This window comes from Hyperolius riggenbachi, chromosome 1, assembly GCF_040937935.1.
Source record: "Hyperolius riggenbachi isolate aHypRig1 chromosome 1, aHypRig1.pri, whole genome shotgun sequence".
Lineage (NCBI taxonomy): Eukaryota > Metazoa > Chordata > Amphibia > Anura > Hyperoliidae > Hyperolius > Hyperolius riggenbachi.
The window spans coordinates 468,491,791-468,511,294 of NC_090646.1; the positions used below are offsets into that span (position 1 = coordinate 468,491,791).

Below are 19,504 nucleotides of genomic sequence, written 5' to 3' on the forward strand. Positions count from 1 at the left end.
ATTCATTAATGTAAGGAGGCGTGCACTGGAGTTTCTTCTCTCCTCTTTTCTTCACTTTTTCTTTCCTCTCTTCCTCCTTTTCCTCTCTTCCTCCTTCTCTTCTCTTGTGTTTCCCTCTTAATCGCTGATATGGCTCAAGGGAATCTGCAAATGTATACCGTATTTTCTGCTAACCGTCTCTGGACTGGCTATTTTAGTTGGATATATACGTATATTACAATCATGCTATATAATTCCATGATGTATAAGTCTAAAGACATTTGGCGGTATCTTATCATATTGTATTAGTATCAGCCTTATCGGCACTATTGTTGCTGTACTACCTTCTTAACAGTATATGTTGTACTAGTTTGTACATCTTTGTTTGATAATCAATAAAATTGATTTGTTAAAAAAAAAAAAAAAAAAACGGAGCAACAGATACGTTTATGGACCAAGTGTGAACCTGCTCTAAAACAACAATAGGAACTCCACTAAAAACTGCGAAATGCATACAAATTGACTTTACCTTCAGGTACAGGCAGGTCTTAAACTGATCGGTAAATTATGTGCTAACATGCCCCCTAAATTCCTCATGAATTACCTCATAATTTACCGCATGAGGTAAAACGTGACTAAAACCTACCAGAGTTGCTAAATGTCATTACCTCATGAGGTAAATTACCATACATGAGGTAATTTGTTTGAAAACAGTACCAGAATTGAGGACAATATTTTTTATCATTTAGCAAGAGAGCTGCTGTAAGGCTTAAAGGCAAGATCCATGGAGTTGTTTAAAAAAAGAAAAATACTAATCCACTTACCTGGGGCTTCCTCCAGCCTGTGGCAGGCAGGACGTGCCCTCGACGCCGCTCCGGAGGCTCCCGGTCTTCTCCTGTGGCTCACCCGACCTGGCCAGGCTGGCTTCCTGGTCGGGCTTCTCCTTGCGCTCCAACGTGCGTCTCACGCAGTCATGCTGACGTCATCGGACGTCCTACGGACTGTACTGCGCAGACGCAGAACTACTGCGCCTGCACAGAACAGCCTGGAGGACGTCCAATGACGTCAGTGCGACCGCGTGAGACGCACGTTGGAGCGCACAAGAGCCCAACCTGGAAGTCAGCCAGGTCGGGTGAGCCACAAGAGAAGACCGGGAGCCTCCGGAGCGGCGTTGAGGGCAAGTCCTGCCTGCCACGGGCTGGAGGAAATCCCAGGTAAGTGGATAAGTATTTTTATTTCTCTGTGAACCCTCTCTTTAAATGCGTGTCTCCAGAGTAATCCTTGGATATAGTAAATAAACATGTACATCTTTCTTGTTTGGTTTCAATTAATTTTTTTTGAAAATGTTCATTGAATTAAAGAAAAAAAAATACAACAAAACAAATCTAAGTAAATGGCATAAAATACACAGTGACGTCAGTGCTTTAGGTACAGTATGGCATTGCATTACTTTTCATTAAATTACACTGTCAAGAAATCAAGTTAAATTTGAGGAATATTAAGCATGGAAGGCTGAGCTGTACATGACCGCCTAGTACTAAGTGTTCTCTGAGGAAGAGGAGCATTCTGTGAAACAGCTGCCAGATATCTGTATCATATTTGCTGTACTGTCTGTGCTGTTACACATTAAATTCTCTTAAAGAGCAACTGTTAGCTATAAAATGCCCCCCCCCCCCCAAAAAAAAAAAAAAACAACAACACATGTAAGTAGATAAATACATGCTCTACTTACATAAAAGATGTATTGTAGTGTCCAGGTTTTTATTTCTGTGATTTATAAATGTATATATTAGAAGGCTCCTGTTGCTGGCAGGGGCCTTCTTGTGTCCAGCTAGATCCCCCCCCCCCCCCGCATTCCCCTCCTCCCTGCACTGACCCTGTGCACAGTGGGGAGGAATAAATGTAGCAGCCACAGACTCACCTAATAATGGATCCAAGCACTGTTGTTCCCATCTTCAGCGTGTGGAACCATTATTCTGTTAGTGTGTGTGCGCCACCTTTATCCTTCCCCATTGATCAGTACAGGGAAGAGAGAGAATGTGTGGCGGCGGCGGGTGGCAGAACGGCAGGGGGGTGGAAAGGGGGCGCCGACATGCCACTGGAGGACAGTGACAAGAGATAGCCTCTTGCCCCCCTCTGTGCGCTCCAACAGCAGCTGCAACCAGCGCAGACAAGTGGAGACCAGGCGGCCAATAGCTGCGCAGAGAGATGAGTGACAGAGGCTTCAGCCAATCAGGCTGATTCAGCATGCCTGTCACTTCTCTTCTGCGGCCGTGCGTACCCTCTTAGAGCCTGCAGCCATGGGGAGAGAAATCTACATGAAAAAATAAAGTAAGAATGATTTTAAACTTTTAAATTGCCTGGTTAGCATCCTTTCTACTGCTCTATCAGCCTGCAGTAGAGAACTTATTGTGTATTTTATGCCTAACAGTTACTCTTTAAGCAAGGGATGGTTCCTCAATTGCTTTTTGTTCTACATCTGTGACTTGACCGCTGAGTTTGCCCTTCTTTGTTAGTCAATGTTCAGCTCCCACCATAGAACTTGCAAACATACAGTTTAGATTTTTGTAATAGAACTGCAGTTTTCTATAATATAATTGAAAGGATCCGCTCAGCTGGCTGCACAGGCAGACAGCTGTTTGACAATTCCTTATGTCTGAGGGATGCAGGTCTCTGGAAAGGAGACCTGGCTTCATCTTGCAACTTTCAGAGTTGCTTTGCTGAGGGATTTGCATACATGCAAATTGCCCAGCTGTCTCCTTTGAGGGCTGGCAGTATAAGAAGCTATGTTTCCCAGAATGCTTTGCTGGTCATTTCTCCTTCAGGGTTTGTTGAAACACTCCTAGAGTGTCAGCCATGCTATATCTTGTCAAAGTTATCTTAGAGTAATTCCTGGGACTGCACTAGGCAGTTTCCCTAGTGCAGTTAGATTGTATATCTGTTTTGTCTGTCTGTTGCGATTGTCCTGTCCCAGTGGTGGTCGACAGGAAATCGTTCTGTTTGTCTGGGTGCTAACCGGAACAGCGGTTGTTACTGGTAGCCCCTTCTGATCTGTCTTGCTTGGATCGCACTAGCCTCTAGCGGTAGTGGCAGTGGATCCTTCTGATCTGTATTCTGGAGTGTAAGCTGGAGCAGCGGTTGCTACTAGCTACCTCATCTGTTCTGTCTTGCCTGGATCGCACTGGCCTCTAGTGGTAGTGCTGTGGATCCTTCTGTTCTGTCTTGTCTGGATCACACTAGCCTTGCGCTAGCGGTGTGGATCCTTCTGATCTGTTTTCTTGTTCCTGAGCTTATATCGCACTCGCTCTGACGGAAAGAGCAGTGGATCTTTCCTCTAGTATTCCTGTTTCCCGTTTGTTTGTCTTGTCTGATACGAACGCTTGCTGTAGGCTCGGTGAGGAAACCGCTAAGCAAGCGCTCGCGTTCTTTGTTTCGTGTTTGTCTGTCGGTGGTTAGTTAGGCGTGCTTGTCTCTGTTGTGCTTAACACGCGGAGACCGCGCTGTAAACACGTTCGCTGTTGCGAATGAGTGTGGTGTTCGCGTTTAGTTAGCGTTTGTTATTTTCGTTACTTCCCATTGTCATTTGCTGTGCCTTTGCTACTCTCGTGCCCTGTCTTGCTTAAACCTTGTGTCACCTCTGGCAATCGCCTCTCTCGCGATTGCGTTCCTACTTTTGTTTCTGCTGATGTGTGTTCACCGTCGCAGGGTCGCGACGGTGAACAGATTGGTGAACACACATTCATCCTGTACCTGTGCTCTTTCTCTTTAAGGGCTGTTCAGCCCCGCATTGTCTTGATCTGTACAATCCCCATCTGACATCTGTGGCCGTGCATCGGTTGTACTCGTCTGCACTCCACAGCGCCATCTGCCGGTGGGAATTGCCCTCTACTGGTGCTTGCACCAAAGCTGGGTTCCCACCTTTTCATCCGCTTGTGGAGGGTTTTCGTTGTGTCAGTGCGCATCTTGTGCGCTGACCACGAAAACGATTCCGCAATCATTACAATAATAAAATAATTTCTGTCCAACGTGGGACCTAAAGTTTTTATACAAGGATTGTCGTCCAATCAGAAGTCACCTATAGAAATAAGAAAGGGGGGGGACAGCAAACAACAAAAAAAAAACTAAGAAGCAAAAAAAAATAAAAAACACAATTGTGAAGGGTAGGGGGATATATCCCTGGAGCCTTGTTTCTACTCATTGTCTATTTTTCAGCTAAGATATATTATCTAAGGTTGTTATAGTCCACCCTAAATGGTGAAGTACATTATCATACAAGAGTGTAGGGTTGTTGTTTTTTTATTTGAGGTATCTGCTATAATCTGCTTTGTTGCAGAGAAGAAATGGATAACAAGTTTAAAATGTCTCTTATGAATTTGGTCTTGCTTAAACTTCAACAAAGCCACTTCAAGGAATTTGGGAATCTGATTTCCTCCTACCGAATATACAAGCTGGTATGCCAAAGCCTGCAAATTGATGGGCATGGCGCTAGGTCATGGCCTAGCACTGTCTGTAGGAGTAGGCCATTGTATCGTCTGTGGCAGAGCATACACTTCATCAAAGTCTTTAACCATGAGACATGGAGCTGGCTTTGCAATATAGGTCTGGAGGAGCCTAATATCTAATGTTCAAACATCAGGCAGCAGAGTCTGAATAAGGTTACCTGCTTCGGTAGCAGGGAATAGCTCATATGTGGCTATACCAGAATGTCAAATACAGTAAGTTGCAAAAAAAGGAAAGAAACACATCTGCAACCATACTATATAAGAATAACAGGGGAACAACCCATCAACGTTATAACAGATAATTTTAACCCTGCGCAGACATAATCAAACACAGTAAGGTAGAAACAACAAGTGACTATTCCAGTAGCAAGAATACTCATCTGCCATGAACAAATGCCCTCAGGTTACCAGGGGTGCAGCTACTAGCTAGGTCCAGGAAAACCAAGCGGCAGCTTGGGGCCTCACCCACAGCAGGGGCCACCCATGCTGCCAGAGCCTGTGAGTTATATGGCCATCGCGGCCTCCTCAGCACTCACACACAGAGCTTAGATCAGCATTAGTGTTTACAGACGGTAAAGTGGCACAGTGACCACAGATGCGGAAGTGAGGTCAGTGTTGATTTCTTGCATTAGAAGTGTGCCACGCGGTTTATGTGAGCTGATCTTCTCTCTTTGGGTTGCCGCTGATCTGCAGGTCTGTAGGTATTGGGGATAGGGAGGCAGCAAGAAGCTTCATACCCCTTTGACACCAATACCCTATGGAGGGCATCTTTGGCTAACTATACTGGGGTGGCTATCTATACTGGGGGACACCTTGGCTACCTTTACTGGGGGATACTTTGACTACCTAAACTGGGGGTGGCTACCTATACTGGGGGTGCACGTTTGGCTAACTATTATTATGGGAGATGGAGTCTATGATTGTGCTTCTAACATGTTCCAAACTGCATCTACAGTATTCACTCCCAACTCCTCCTTAGGCGTCTTTCACATGGGAGGTTGAACTATGCAATTGTCGAGCAATTCAGCTTCCCAACTGTCGGCCATCAGTGCCATTCAGGTGAAATTAATATATAACTGAATGGCAATGTTTGTAACACGACACGTATTATTGATTCACACTCAGTGGTGTTACCAGGTGGCAAGAAATAACGATGTGTTGCACCTGAGCACTGCTACGGCCAGTTGTGACGTTATGGGGGAGTCGCCTCTTTACCGCCAGTACCAAGCACTAGCAATCACTGAGAAACTGATTTGTAGAAATAAACAGCTACCAATCTAGAGATGAGCAATGGTAATTTTACTGACTTTATGCAAATTTATTTGCAATTTGTATACAAATTAAAATTGGATCATCATGATTCCAGATCAGCACATTTAAAAATAAGGATAGCTTCCCTCCTGGGTCATTTGCCACCTGAACAGGCAGCTTCTCCAATAGTAGTTGCTCTATTGAGATTTTATCCAGGAGAGAGTTACATGAAAGAGAATCACTTGTGTAAGTGATTCAGAAAGGTTGGGTTATGTTGTTTTATGTAGAGCCTCTCGGCTCACATGAGTGATTTCCTTTTCTTTACTCATGTAGGGATGGCAATGCTTAGTAGAACTCATGGAGAAGCATGTGACCAGTTTGATCAGCTGATAGATTTGTAAGGTTCTAATTTACTGTGATGACTTCCTGGTTAACACATGATCATGACTGGCAAATCCAAACCCTACAAATCTATCAGCTGATCAAAGTGATCACATGCTTCTCCGTGAGTTCTCCTAAGCATTGCCATCACTTCTCATGTGATTGCATTCAGTGTGTCCAGTGGACATCTTTTGTTATGCTTGCTTCTGATTTTACAGTTAATGAAGTAAATAAAACATATCAGATATGTTTTCTGACCTCAAAAAAGTCATATTGTGCCATTTGTTGTCTTTATGAAAGCCACAACTATACTCAATAGAGCAAAATGACCATAAAAAATGTGTTAATCCGAGGCAGTTATCATCGGATGAGCAGCCGTAATACCAGTGAATGTGTGTAACATTACCTAACAGTGTGGCTGCCATCAATAATTGTATGTGGCATCTGTTGCAGGGCACAAGCGACTGTCCTGCATTTACCCCTCCTCATTTCCAGACTCTTCTTGAGGTCAGATTGGGTTAAACGAAGAGTTCATAAACTCTGCCAAGCCAACTGGGACTAAGTGGGCAGCTGTGTGGGAATCAGTCGCTTCAGAGAAACATACTTAACCCATTCACAGCTATAAACAAAATCATTTTTTTTTTCAGTTTCCAAAGGACGCTTTCACTTCAGGGCTGCATGTATGCTGTCTGCTACTGCCTGCTGCTAGCTGATCTTGAAAAGAACAATTCCTAAGAGGTGGAAGGTTTATGTTGTTCTTTCAGCTTTTCATTTACATAGTCTCAGATAACTGACCAATAAGACTCAAGTGTAAGAAGGGCTTGATGACATCACACAGTAAAATAGGTCTCCAATCTTGGCTGTTACCCATAACCCTCTGGGGCTTGGCATGAAGAGAGAACCTCCCCAGTGCTGCACAATACGAGCCACTTGTTACCAGGGTAACCACTGCTCTGTGGCCAGGAAAGGAGATAATTACAAAAAAGCTAAAGATGGAATGAAAAATATGGAACAGGGGAAAACCGATACATTATAAATAATGGGGGAAGGTGACAGAAAGCAGAATGACTTAGTGAACAAGTTAAAAAGAAAATGGTTGTCTGAGGGGAAGCTGAAGGCTGTGTTAAATTCTGCGTAAGAAAGACAAGAATGGTGGTAAAAGAGAGATAAATTGACTGAGGAAAACAAGATTAGTGAAAATGAACAGACTAGAAATGAGGCAATGAGCAGAAGAGGGTCAGGGAGAGAGGAACCGTCATGTTGGAGACAGAAAGCATAGAAAGTGAGCTTGCAGGGAGTGATTTCATGGGAGGGTGGGGAGGGGAATGAGAGAGGGGACTGGAGTGTGAGAAGGCTAGCAATGTGGAATTAAAACCATCTGTTAGAAAATGATGGAGCGACTGACATGAACACAGCTCTGTAATTATGTGTACGTTGAGCAGGCAGAAAATATCTATTTGTGTATGTGTGCCTACTCTGCCAGGAGCAATGCCTTGTCATTTTCCTAACCATTTGTATATCGCGTGGGATTAATATATGCATGTGCCTGAAGAGTTACGGGTGGACAGAATGCTGCTTAAAGGGCGATACCTATCCCATGTCTTCTGCTTTACTCTATGAGCATTCCTTAAAAAGGACATATTTCAAAGAACAATGATTATGTGCAAATTGTAGAGATCCATAGCAGCCATTTGCTGCCTTGAATGACTATATTTTGCAATTCATCAGTAATGTTCACTACACTTGGTCAACATAAATATGAAGACTGTGTGGTATTGTTTGAAAAGTGCAATTTAAATGTAACTATACACAGATTAATGTGATAAAACTTTGTCATAACATTTAATACAAATGTGTTTTCCTTCTTTGTATTACCCTTATAGTTATCATATTTGCTTTTGTGCACAAGTAATATTGTCTCTTTACAAATGACCAAACTACAGTTTATCTGCTATGAAAGCTGCCATTGCATGTTATTGCATAGCTGCTGTATTTATATATTGAAATCTATCTAGTGATCACTTCTCAGCTCTTTATGCTTCTCAGCTCAGTACAGCTCAGTTTCCGCAGTTTGCTAATATTTACTAAATGTTTCTCATGAAGGAATGTAAACAAAAGATAATGTTATCACCTCTTCGGATGTGGCCAGAAGCTGCCCACTGAAGCAAGGAGCTTTCCACTGAAGAGCAAAGTGTTGTATTTAACTGTTTGAATGCTGTTCTGCTACAAACTTTATTTTTTTGTGGTAGTAGAATTTATGATGTAAATAATCTTTTAGAATAAAAGAGGAAATGCTGAGTTTCACACCATTTTAAATAGAAAAGAGCTTCAGATAACTGGTCAGTCATATTGCTGAAGTACTATTAGCTTTCAATAATTAAATATTAATGTTTCATATTTTATTTTCCACAAATACTGTAAATATGGGTCAATTTTCTGTTAATAAATGTGACCAATGGGAACAGAATTTGGGGTGGAGTTAATGAACAATAGAAATATAATTGCATCGTGTTGCAATGTGATTATATTATCAGTTGTGATGGATTGCAACAGCTGCAGTGGGAAAGGAGCCTGAGGCTGGTTTTACACTAGAAACTGGCGGTGTTGTTGCACGATCGCATTGCACTGCAACGTCAAAAACAGCCTTTGGACATTCCCACGGCAATTGCGCAGTAATCTCCCTTCTGGCTGCAATCCAAGCAGGAAGTGGGGCTCTCTAGCGCACACTTCCTGTGGCTGATGTTAGAATTGCCTGGAAGTGTATTGTCAAAATACACCTCTGTGCATGAGCGATGCAAATACGAGCGGCGAACAGTTTAAAATATCTGCACCATACACTTACATGACTTCCAATCGCCGCACGTCACCGCACATGCTGCCCACTAACGTGCGGATGCTCCAGTGTTACATCCTTTCATTGATGTAGCGTCACCCTGTGTGAAAGGGGCCTCAGTCTTTTCCTTTCCAATTCCTCATTTTTCTCTACTTCTTATTATCCCAAAGCACAAGGGCAGCGTGGTGGTTTAGTGGTTAGCACTCACACCTTGCAGAGCTAAGTCCCTGGTTTGAATCCCAGCCAGGGCAGTATCTGCATGGAGTTTGTATGTTGTCCCTGTGTCTGTGTTAGTTTCCAATGGGCACTCCGGTTTCCTCCCACATCCCAAAAACATACAGATAGGTTAATTGGCTTCCACTTAAAGCGGATCCGAGATGAAAAACTAACTATAACAAGTAACTTGTCTATATATCTTATCTAAAGTTTAGATAGTTTACACAGCAAATCTGGCTGCAAACAGCCTCAATAGAATATGATTATTTCTTACTGTGATACAATGACAGCAGCCATGTTGTTTGTAAACATTACACAGAGGCAAGCTTATCTGCATCTTGAGCACTCCGCCTGTGAAAAAAACCTAAACCCCCCTCCTCCTCCTCCCCTCTGCCTCTGAAATCTCTAGCTAGTAATACCTCCCCCTCCTCCTGCCCAGACTGAGCTCCCATGAGCCCTTGCTACTGTCTGAAAATGCCTTGGCTCCCTGAAAAGCTGTGGGCGAGGCTTGTTTAGTTTATAGGGAATTAGACTATTAAAACAAAAACAAAAAAGTATTTGGCTTGAGCAGGGGTCAAGGAACCTTTTTGGCTGAGAGAGCCATAAACGCCACATATTTTAAAATGTAATTCTGTGAGAGTCATACAATATGTTTCAAACTGGGACAGTGTGCACGTGCAGCAGAGGGCTCACATCTCTGTTGCCATGGTGATGTGTTTACAGTTGATCCGCCAGGTAGCGGAAGTGTCAGACAAGTCTTCAGCTTCTCTTGGGTTTCAGCAACATCAGCAATTTCCCTGAAAACCAGACAGGAGAAATACCGACTAACAGCTTGTACAATTAGCTAGCTGACTTGCGGGTTGATTTACTTTGTAGGACGAGATCACCGCACTTTGGCCTAATAGGCTGCCTGTCAAGTGACAGGCAGCCTATTGAACCAATCAAAGTGTGGGGATCTCGTCCTACAAAGTCACTGGACCTGACAGGGTTCAGAGTGGAACAATTGGAGCAGCCGTGTGTTTTGGGGTAGCGCGAGTAAGTTAGTAGTGCATGCTACAGCAGTAGCATGCCTACTTTGAAAATTTTATTTACGCTGTCACACTAAGCTGTGCTGCTTGAGCACATTATGGCTTAGTAAATCAACTCCTACTGATTTGTCTGTGAGCCAGATTTAGCCATCAAAAGAGCCACATCTGGCTCCCAAGCCATAGGTTCCCTACCCCTGGGCTTGAGGAATGCCCTATAAAAATAGGAAAGGAACACAATTATGCAATGAGTAAAAGTTCATCTCGGATCCACTTTAAATTGTCTCTAGACTATGATACATACACTACATGATACAGACGTATGACCATTCTGTAGAGCGCTGTGGAAGATGTCAGTGCTATATAAATACTAAATAATAATAATTTCTTATCAGTACTTAAAGAGAGTCTGAAGTCTCTTTTTTCCCCTGCTTTTGTCATATAATCCTGTTCAGGGTGAATTGCCCCTGTGAAATCGCCACATCCCCGCGGCAGATGGGTGATATATTACACAGGATTAGCCATGCAGAGCTCCGTGGCTCTCAGGGCTTCACTTCCTCAGTGAGGCAGAGCTTTCAGCTGTAGCTCTGCCTCCTCCGCAATCAATCTCTGCAGATCTCCACCTCCTCTCAGCCCCTCTCAATCTTCTTTCACTGAGAGGGGCGGGGAGGAGGTGGAGATTGGCGGAGATTGATTGCGGAGAGTCTGAGCTACAGCTCAAAGCTCAGCCTCTCCAGGAAGAGAAGCCCTGCGTGTCAGAGCAGCACAATCTGCGACCAGCAAAGTTGTAGAACTTTGCTGGTCTGAAACACAGCAATAAATCACCCATCTGCTGCGGGGATGCAGCAATTTCACTGGGGCATTCATGAACAGGATTATATGAGAAAAACAGAGAAAAAAGAGACTTTTTAAAGGACAACTGAAGTGAGAATATGGAGGCTGCCATATTTATTTTATTTCAGATCTTACAATAATATCAGAAACATCTGATTTGCATATGCTTGTTCAGGGTCTATGGCTAAAAGTATTCAAGAAACAGGTTCAGGCAGACTGCCAGGCTACTGGTATTGCTTAAAAGGAAATAAATGTGGCACCCTCCATAGTCCTTTCCTGTCAGCTGTCCTTTAAAGGGGTCATGAGGGGTAATTAAAAATGAAATTGGGACTTAACTTCCTCCAGCCCCCCATAGCCCGCGAGATCCCCCGGCGGTGGTAATTCGTCAACTTCGGCTGAAGTCGCCTGTGTGCGCTCCCAGAGTACATCCTGTGCGTCATCACATCGGCTGCCATAAGAGACCATGACAGACATAAGAGACCTGTGCATGCATGGTCCAGTCTTTAGAGAATGCTACGGGGGGCTGGAGGAAGCCCCAAGTAAGTCCCGATTTCGTTGTTTAATGACCGCTTAGGGTCCCTTTAAGCAAACACTAAGTATGGTGTAGTAATCAGTTGTTTTTTTACTAAAGCTTCCTAGACATTTATAAGGACTATTGCAGCAGGTATCAAGATTTAATACAACCAAAGTTAAAGAAGAGGCGGCATACCACTGGCTGCAAAGATGCTTGTATTGCGGAACAGAACGTGTCTGTATCAGATAGTGCTTCTCTTCCGCAATACAAGCATATTTGCAGCCAGTGGTGTGCCTCATCTTCTTTAACCTCCTTGGTGGTAACCCCGTGTGTGACACGGGGTAAGCCGCCGGAGGGTGCCACTCAGGCCCTGCTGGGCCGATCTACATAATTTTTTTTTTTTTGCTACATGCAGCTAGCACTTTGCTAGCTGTGTGTGCATAATGATCGCCGCCGATTCGCCGCTATCCGCCGCGCCGCATCCCCAGACCCCTTACGCTGCCTGGCCAATCAGTGCCAGCCAGCGCTGAGGGGTGGATCAGAGCACCCGCTGACGGTCATCGCGATCGTCGCCATGGCGACGAGGAAGCCCATACAGGGAATTTCGCTCAGAACGGGATTCCCTGCAGGGTAAAAGTGCCGGCGGCGATGGGAGGGGTGGGAGGGATAGCGAAAGGAGGGGGGAAGAATGTAGCTAGCGCTAGGCTAGCTACATGCTTTAAAAAAATCAATTAAAAAAAAAGTGCTGCGCTGCCCCCTGGCGGATTTATTGTACCGCCAGGAGGTTAACCCCTTCTGTCACAGACCGCAAGGCCGGTCTGCGGATGGGGTCAATCGATCAGAGTCAGAAATCCTCTCACACTGTCATTTTGCTCATCACGAAGCGTAACCTGACTTCGCAATTTGATGAGCCGACTCGCGGAGGGAGCGTTCAGACGCCAAAGGATTCACCACACACATACAATTCAAAGATCTGCCACCAAGCGGGTTACACAGCACGCTACTGTAATTATACTAGTACTTCGAGAACGCTCTATTAACCCTTAGCAGTATGCAGGAACCTAGGTCAGATCTTTATATCTGGGCCGGGTTCTCGCATACGATTTTTAAACGTTTTTATAACAAAGTTGTATTACATACATTTACACAGATTAACACATAGACACATAGCTAAAAATAAAAGGGATAAAATTAGAAAGTTCTTACTTAGTTATGGCTGAGCAGTCCATTTGGAGAATGAAGAAAGAGTCCAGTTTAAATGAGCTTTAAGAGTCCTTGGAAAAATGCATGCATTCAGTCCTTCTGTGAACACATGCTCGAAGCTCTTCTTTAGCAGATGAAATGATGAAGGACAAAGGCGGGCTTTGCTGGCCCCATATTTATACAATCTTAGAATTGGGGCTGGATTACCTCCAAACTAGGTGGAGGGAAGGCGGGGTTATCTCCTGGCAGCAAGGTCGCCTCCCCCAGAACTCAGAAGCAAAAAATGTAACATTTATTATTCATCTGTGTGACTCCACCCCAGATTGGTGCATCGCAAATCCGAGACTATATTCATGAGCGGCCTGCGACCCTGTATTAGATGAGGCTACACATGCCTATTCTATCGCGTTCGGTTTGCACAGGCTGAATAAAGCGGTTTCCCGACTGACCCCTGACAGTTGGGGAACTGTAATTCAGGTGAATGATAGAACTGATTTATGGGTATCAGAAAATGTATTTTTTGTCTTTCTGTGACAAGCCTATTTTGAATTACAAATACATAAAAGTTCTCTTTGTTTGATTGTATGATTTTGGCGGGGATTTCTTATCTTTACTGGTTGGATCTAGGTTCCTTGGGGAGTGCTGTGCCAGCAGCTGGCCCCAGCGGGAGGTCGAGCTACGTGTGAAATTCCTTGCTGACCTAACACAGGACATGGGGGGAAGTTACTGTACTCTGCAATGCTCTCAGGGGGGGAAAGAGAAAGGGAGAAAACACGTTTTATTGTCATTTTTAAGCGAGAATGTCACGTCTACTGATGGCGCAATCGATGTGCGTCATCGGTGGGTGCGATATGCCATTTTATTCATCACACCTTCCCCACTGCCTAATGCGGATAGGCATCGGGAAGCTGGCAGCCCCAGGACCACCTAACATTGAAAGGTGTCAAGTCCTGGGGTGGGGTTTTGCAGGGGATCTCGCCCGCCGATGTGCGAGGCTCCCTGCTTGAGTGGGGGGAAATAGCTGCTCGGGTATGCTGTACCTTGGGATATGTCCGGACCGATCGCTGCTGGTTGTCATCAGTCTACCAGCAGCGATCGCCGATTGGAGACTGTTAGACGGTGAAACCACCGTCTATTTACATTGTATAGAGCTGCAATCTATGGCAGCGCTGTACAGGGGACAGCTGTGTCACTTGTCTGTCCCCTGAAGAGGCACAGAGAGCGATCGGCTCTCATAGGCTGATGCCTATGAGAGCTGACCGCTGGGAATAGCTGGCGGGGGGTAGAAAAAAAACCTGTAAAATAGAATAATTTATTTTAAAAAAATATACAACTAAAAAGAAATAAATAAACAAACATTGCTCGCGCGATCAGAGCCAACCAACAGAAAGCTCTGTTGGTGGGCAAAAAAAGGGGGGGGGGATTCAATTGTGTGCTGCGTGGTATGGCTCTGCAGCAAGCTATTAAAGCTGCAGAGCCCTAATTTGTAAACAAAATAGCCGGATCACTGGGGAGGGGGGGGGTGTAAGCCAACTGTCCTGAACTGGTTAACTTTGGTTAAATCCAGGACCGTGTAAACAATCCGGTCTAGGCCTGGCACCAACATACTCCAAGGTACAGCATACTTGGGCAGCTGTTTCCGTGGAATCTTACATTGGTGGATCAAGACTTGACAGCCTGAATGGCAGTTCAGGGCCGAGTTCTAATCTGATTGCTTGAAATAGCATTACAGTAGGCTTCGCTATCCTGATTGCTTAAAGTAACATTTTTTCCCAGTCAGTTTACAGATGAACTTCTTGGCTATCTGCCAAGTACGGTAGCTTATTATGGTGTATGGTGAGGAGAGGAAGAGAATGAGCAGGAGATGTCCTTTTGTATCTCACAGTGGGAACTAAAATAACGATAGAGAAACAGAGGTATGTGCTCGAACCAAGCAGCACCTGTCTTATAATGGCTTCAGAAATGTCTGTTAACAAAATTTAAAGGCACCGCATGTGCAAATTGCATCTGTTTGCCAGAATATGCAAGGGACTAAACTAGCTACACTGCTATGCCCTGCAGGAGTTAAGCTATGTACACACATGTGAGAACTGTTGCCCGTTGGGGATAGGGAAATTATTAATTGGGTAACAATTCAGGGAACAATGCTATGAAGACACATCCCAAGCCTTGAGGCTAGCCATATGTTCTGTTGCTATGAAGAGGGCCGAGGGACAGTGATGGGTGACAGATCGGCTTCATTTGGTTGGCTGGGGGTGGAAATAGCATTGTGATCTATAATGCTTGGGAATCAGGGGGCATTAAAGATCTGACAGGTCAGATCCTTAACGACCCTCGATTCCTGAGCAATATCAATATCAATTGTCTGCCACTGTACACACATAACTTGGGGGGGGGGGGGGGGGCAAAGAAACATGGACAGCCCTCCCAAATTTGGCCATACCACATACCAACTATATAAGCAATCACGAGTGTTGCAAGGGTATGTCCTGTGCCCTTACCAGAATAAACAGATAGGCTCGGTGGCATAGTGGTTTAGGCACTCGCCTTGCATCGCTTTTAGAATCCCAGCCAGGGCAGTATCTGCACGGAGTTTGTATGTTCTCCCCGTGTCTCCATGGGTTTCCTCCAGGCACTCTAGTTTCTTCCAACATCCCAAAAACATACAGATAAGTTAATTGGCTTCCCTCTAAATTGGCCCTAGACTATGATACATACACCACACTATACATATAGAGACATATGACTATGGTAGGGATTAGATTGTGAGCCAATCTTAAGGACAGTTAAGTGACAAGACAATATACTCTGTACTGCGCTGCGAAAGATGTCGGCTCTATATAAATGAAAAAACTCTATCAGCGCCAATCAGGGCTTTAGTAATCGACCGCTGCTGAGGGAAGATACTGTCCAGAGTCAGCAAACAATCATAAGAATATCAGTATCAGCGCACGTCAGAAGTTTAAATTGGGGCTTACCAGCTGCCAACAACCCACATTATAAGGTCGTGCGTATCGCGTTCATCAATCCGAGAACCCAGCAGTGGTCCGCCAGGAATCCAAAGGTTTTCCAATCCCTCTGTCGGAACCAGTCCAGTACCAGGATGTTAGCATAAAAAGCAAGCAGAGTACCACTCTAAATGTAACCATTTATTTCAAGGGTGGATATTTAATAACAAGAATAAAAAAAAGTATTAAAAACTTACATACGAGGCCCAAGAAATGGAAACCCCGGTAACTTTTGCGAGTATGTGGTGGTCAACAGCCAGTATAAAAGGTGCCGCCTGCCTCCTTCCTGACCGGTTACGCAATCTTGCGTCATCAGGGGATCAAGAGCGCAGGCGGCTGGCACCAAATTTATAAAGAACAAAATGAGGGGAACAAGGAGGGCAGATCTACAGCCCCTCCCTAACAGACCCTCCTAGACGAATACCAATAAATGGATAGCTTTCTATGGGGTCCCATCACCCTGTTTATGCTTCTGTCTAATATTCTGGACCGAGAGTTGTTTTGCTCAATCCAATAACACCAAGCAAACAGCATCGCTTGTTTTGTGTGCAACGAGTGGATTATGTTCCACAATCTCTATGTCAGCAAGTGTAAATCATCTTTCCATAATCTATCTACAGTAGCAAATGTAAATCATCTTTTCATAGCTTAACAACAGTACCAAATGTAAATCATCTTTCCATAACGTAACTACAGTAGCAAGTGTAAATCATCTTTCCATAACCTAACTACAGTAGCAAATGTAAATCATCTTTCCATAACCTAACTACAGTAAGATATTGTCAGACTTCGGTTATTACATGTGACTGATGCTTTGATCTCTGTTATTGAATAAGCTGATGCATGACAGGAAAAATTGTTGCTACTATATTGGTATATGAGGCTCTCCTGGAGGTATATGAACAACAAGCACAAAAAATAAAGACATAAGAAACTGGTTACAATAACAGAAAGCTCCTGTATACACAAAATCACTTAGGACTACAACATTTTATTATTTTATAATCCTATATGATCCTTTAAAATCCATGTGGTTTTTAAAAATATATTTTTAGCTGTATAACTATTTGAAATTTAAAGAAGAACTGCAGTAAAAATAATGTAATGAAAAAAGTGCTTAATTTTTACAATAATTACGTATAAATGATTTAGTCAGTGTTTGCCCATTGTAAAATCTTTCCTCTCCCTAATTTACATTCTGAAATGTACCACATGATGAAATCTTTACTGTGGGCAAGTGATGTCTGTGGAGAAAGATGCTGCTTTCTTGGCAGTGGGAAACAGCTGTTATTTCCCACAATGCAACAAGGCTCCCACCTAGGAGTACCTAGGTGCTGATATCACACTGTGGGAGGGGTTTCACCATAATATCAGCCATACAAAGCCCCCTGATGATCCATTTGAGAAAAGGTAAAGATTTCTCACGGAAAAGGGGGGTCTCAGCTGCTGATTGGGATGAAGTTCAATCCTTGGTTATAGTTCCTCTTTAAGTATGCATAAAACGTAACAGTGTCTCACATTCTAAACATGAGTGATGCACTACCGTAAGGTGTGCTTTAATTATTAATAGATGATTCACCACATCTTGATGCACAAACTTGCAGTAATATTGCCATGCACAGACATTGCACATCCATATTATTATTATTATTAATAATGGCCCTGTGTACCCTGAGTTACGCTATTAGCACAACCCATGGTACTCGACTAGCATGACAGTTGTTAAAGTAACCAACGCTACTAACGGTAACCAGGGCCGGATTACTGACCAGGCAACAAAAGCAGTCACTTGGGGGCTCATTCAGAGTCAAAGGGGCCCCATCAGCACATAAACCAGCCCTCGCCATCCTGCTGTCAGCGGTGGCTGGATGGTATAATGGTTAAAGGGACTCTGAGCAGTGCAGTAACTATGGAAAGATGCATATCATTGTAAAGCTCTCTTTCTCCTCTTTCCAATGATATATAAACCACCGCCCTATGCCTTTTAGTTTTCGCTATTTTCGCGATCGAAATCACGGCAATTTCGATTGTGAAAATAGCGAAAACTAAAAGGCGTAGGGTGGCAGTTTATCTATCATTGGAAAGAGGAGAAAGAGAGCTTCAAAATGATATGCATCTTTCCATAGTTACATTGTATTACACAGGACGACTTTTCTCCAAAGTCGGCAGCTCGATTTAGCACAATGCAATGAAATATAAGGAACCCAGGGGGATATAATTACAAACATCATGCTGGTAGGTGTGAGGATGTAATTAATTAGTTGTGGGTATGCTTAAAGGCATACCCACAGGCACTGCTCGAAGTCCCTTTAAGGGCTCTGCCTCTGACACAGGAGACCAGGATTCGAATCTCTGCTCTGCCTGTTCAGTAAGCCAGCACCTATTCAGTAGGAGACCTTAGGCAAGTCTCTCTAACACTGCTACTGCCTATAGGGTGTGTCCTAGTGGCTGCAGCTCTGGCGCTTTGAGTCCGCCAGGAGAAAAGCGCGATATAAATGTTATTTGTCTTGTCTTGTCAAATGATGCCGTGCGCTGCTGATTGTCTTCAGAGCCAGGCTCTCCTCCTAGGTCCTCCTCCTGCTACTGTGCGCTCTGCCGCTGCCCACTCCTGCCTCCCTTCCCACATAGAACCACAGCTGCAGCAAGAATGATAGCAGCAGATGGCAAACGCTCACTCACCTATCCATGATCTAAGCGATAGAGATCTGTCATCTGAAACCCATCTGTCTCTTCTACAGTGCAGCCGCTCGCTCTGAACTTCCTGATTCACAAAACAGACAGGAAGTATTAATAGTAGTAGTAACAGAGCGGCAGCACTCTAGAGGAGACAGATGGGCTCCGGATGACGGGACCTCTATTGCTTGGATCGCAAAAGGTGAATGTGAGTCATCTGGTGCTGTCATTCTCCCCCGCTGCGGCTGCCTTCTCTGCTGGACTATCGTATTCACTGGGATGGAGGCTGCATGGTGGCTGTCTAGTTTGGGAGGAAATCGGTTGTTCGGTGGTGGGGGTGGTTATGTAATTCTGTCTGGGGAATGGCTTCTGGTTTGGCGGTGTCCAGAGCTTTCTGCTATTTCCAGGCTGGAGATGCAGGGGGAAAGTGCTGCTGCTGTGATATCTGGCGCCCTCTTCACAGGGGTGCCCCAGCCCCTGAGTGCAAATGTCCCAGCCATTCATCTCTCACTCTGCATTTTGCCGCTGCTATTCCCTGCATTGTGCACCCACAGAGGAAAGCGGGATGTTGCCCATAGCAACCAGTAGCTCGGCTGCCCCGGTGTTTGCGGCATGTTGCTGTGCAGCTGCATCTTCTGATTCTATTACAACATGATGGGGGGGCCCAAATCAGTTACTTTGCTTAGGGCCCCATTTAGCCTTAATCCGGCTCTGACGGTAACGCTCATTAATACTGCGCGTTGGTAAAGCAACAGTTGCACTAGTCAAGTACCGTGGGTTGCGCTAATAGCATAAGTCACGACACACAGTGCTGATAGTAAGGGTAATACTGCCGTGTGATGTCTGTGCTTGCCAATATTACAGCAAGTGTGTGCATCAACCCCATATCTCTCTCACTTCAGGTTCTTTTTAATTACTACTTAGGGGACTGTCTGTACAAAATAAATAAATAAAAGATATAATTTCCACATAACGTGTAACATCAGTTGAAAGGCATTCACAATGGACAATCCTGTTTCTTGTACACTTTTTGAAAGGTAGCACAATAGGTGGACAAGTAGAAGTTTGTAAAAAAAAAGTCAGCT

At 44.3% G+C, this 19,504-nt stretch overlaps 1 protein-coding gene across 10 annotated transcripts in view; it reads left to right on the top strand.

Annotated features, from left to right (window-relative positions):
- EMID1 (EMI domain containing 1) overlaps positions 1 to 19,504 on the top strand; it is a 129,262-nt gene that overhangs the window by 46,893 nt on the left and 62,865 nt on the right. The gene's annotated exons all lie outside the window — the stretch shown is intronic.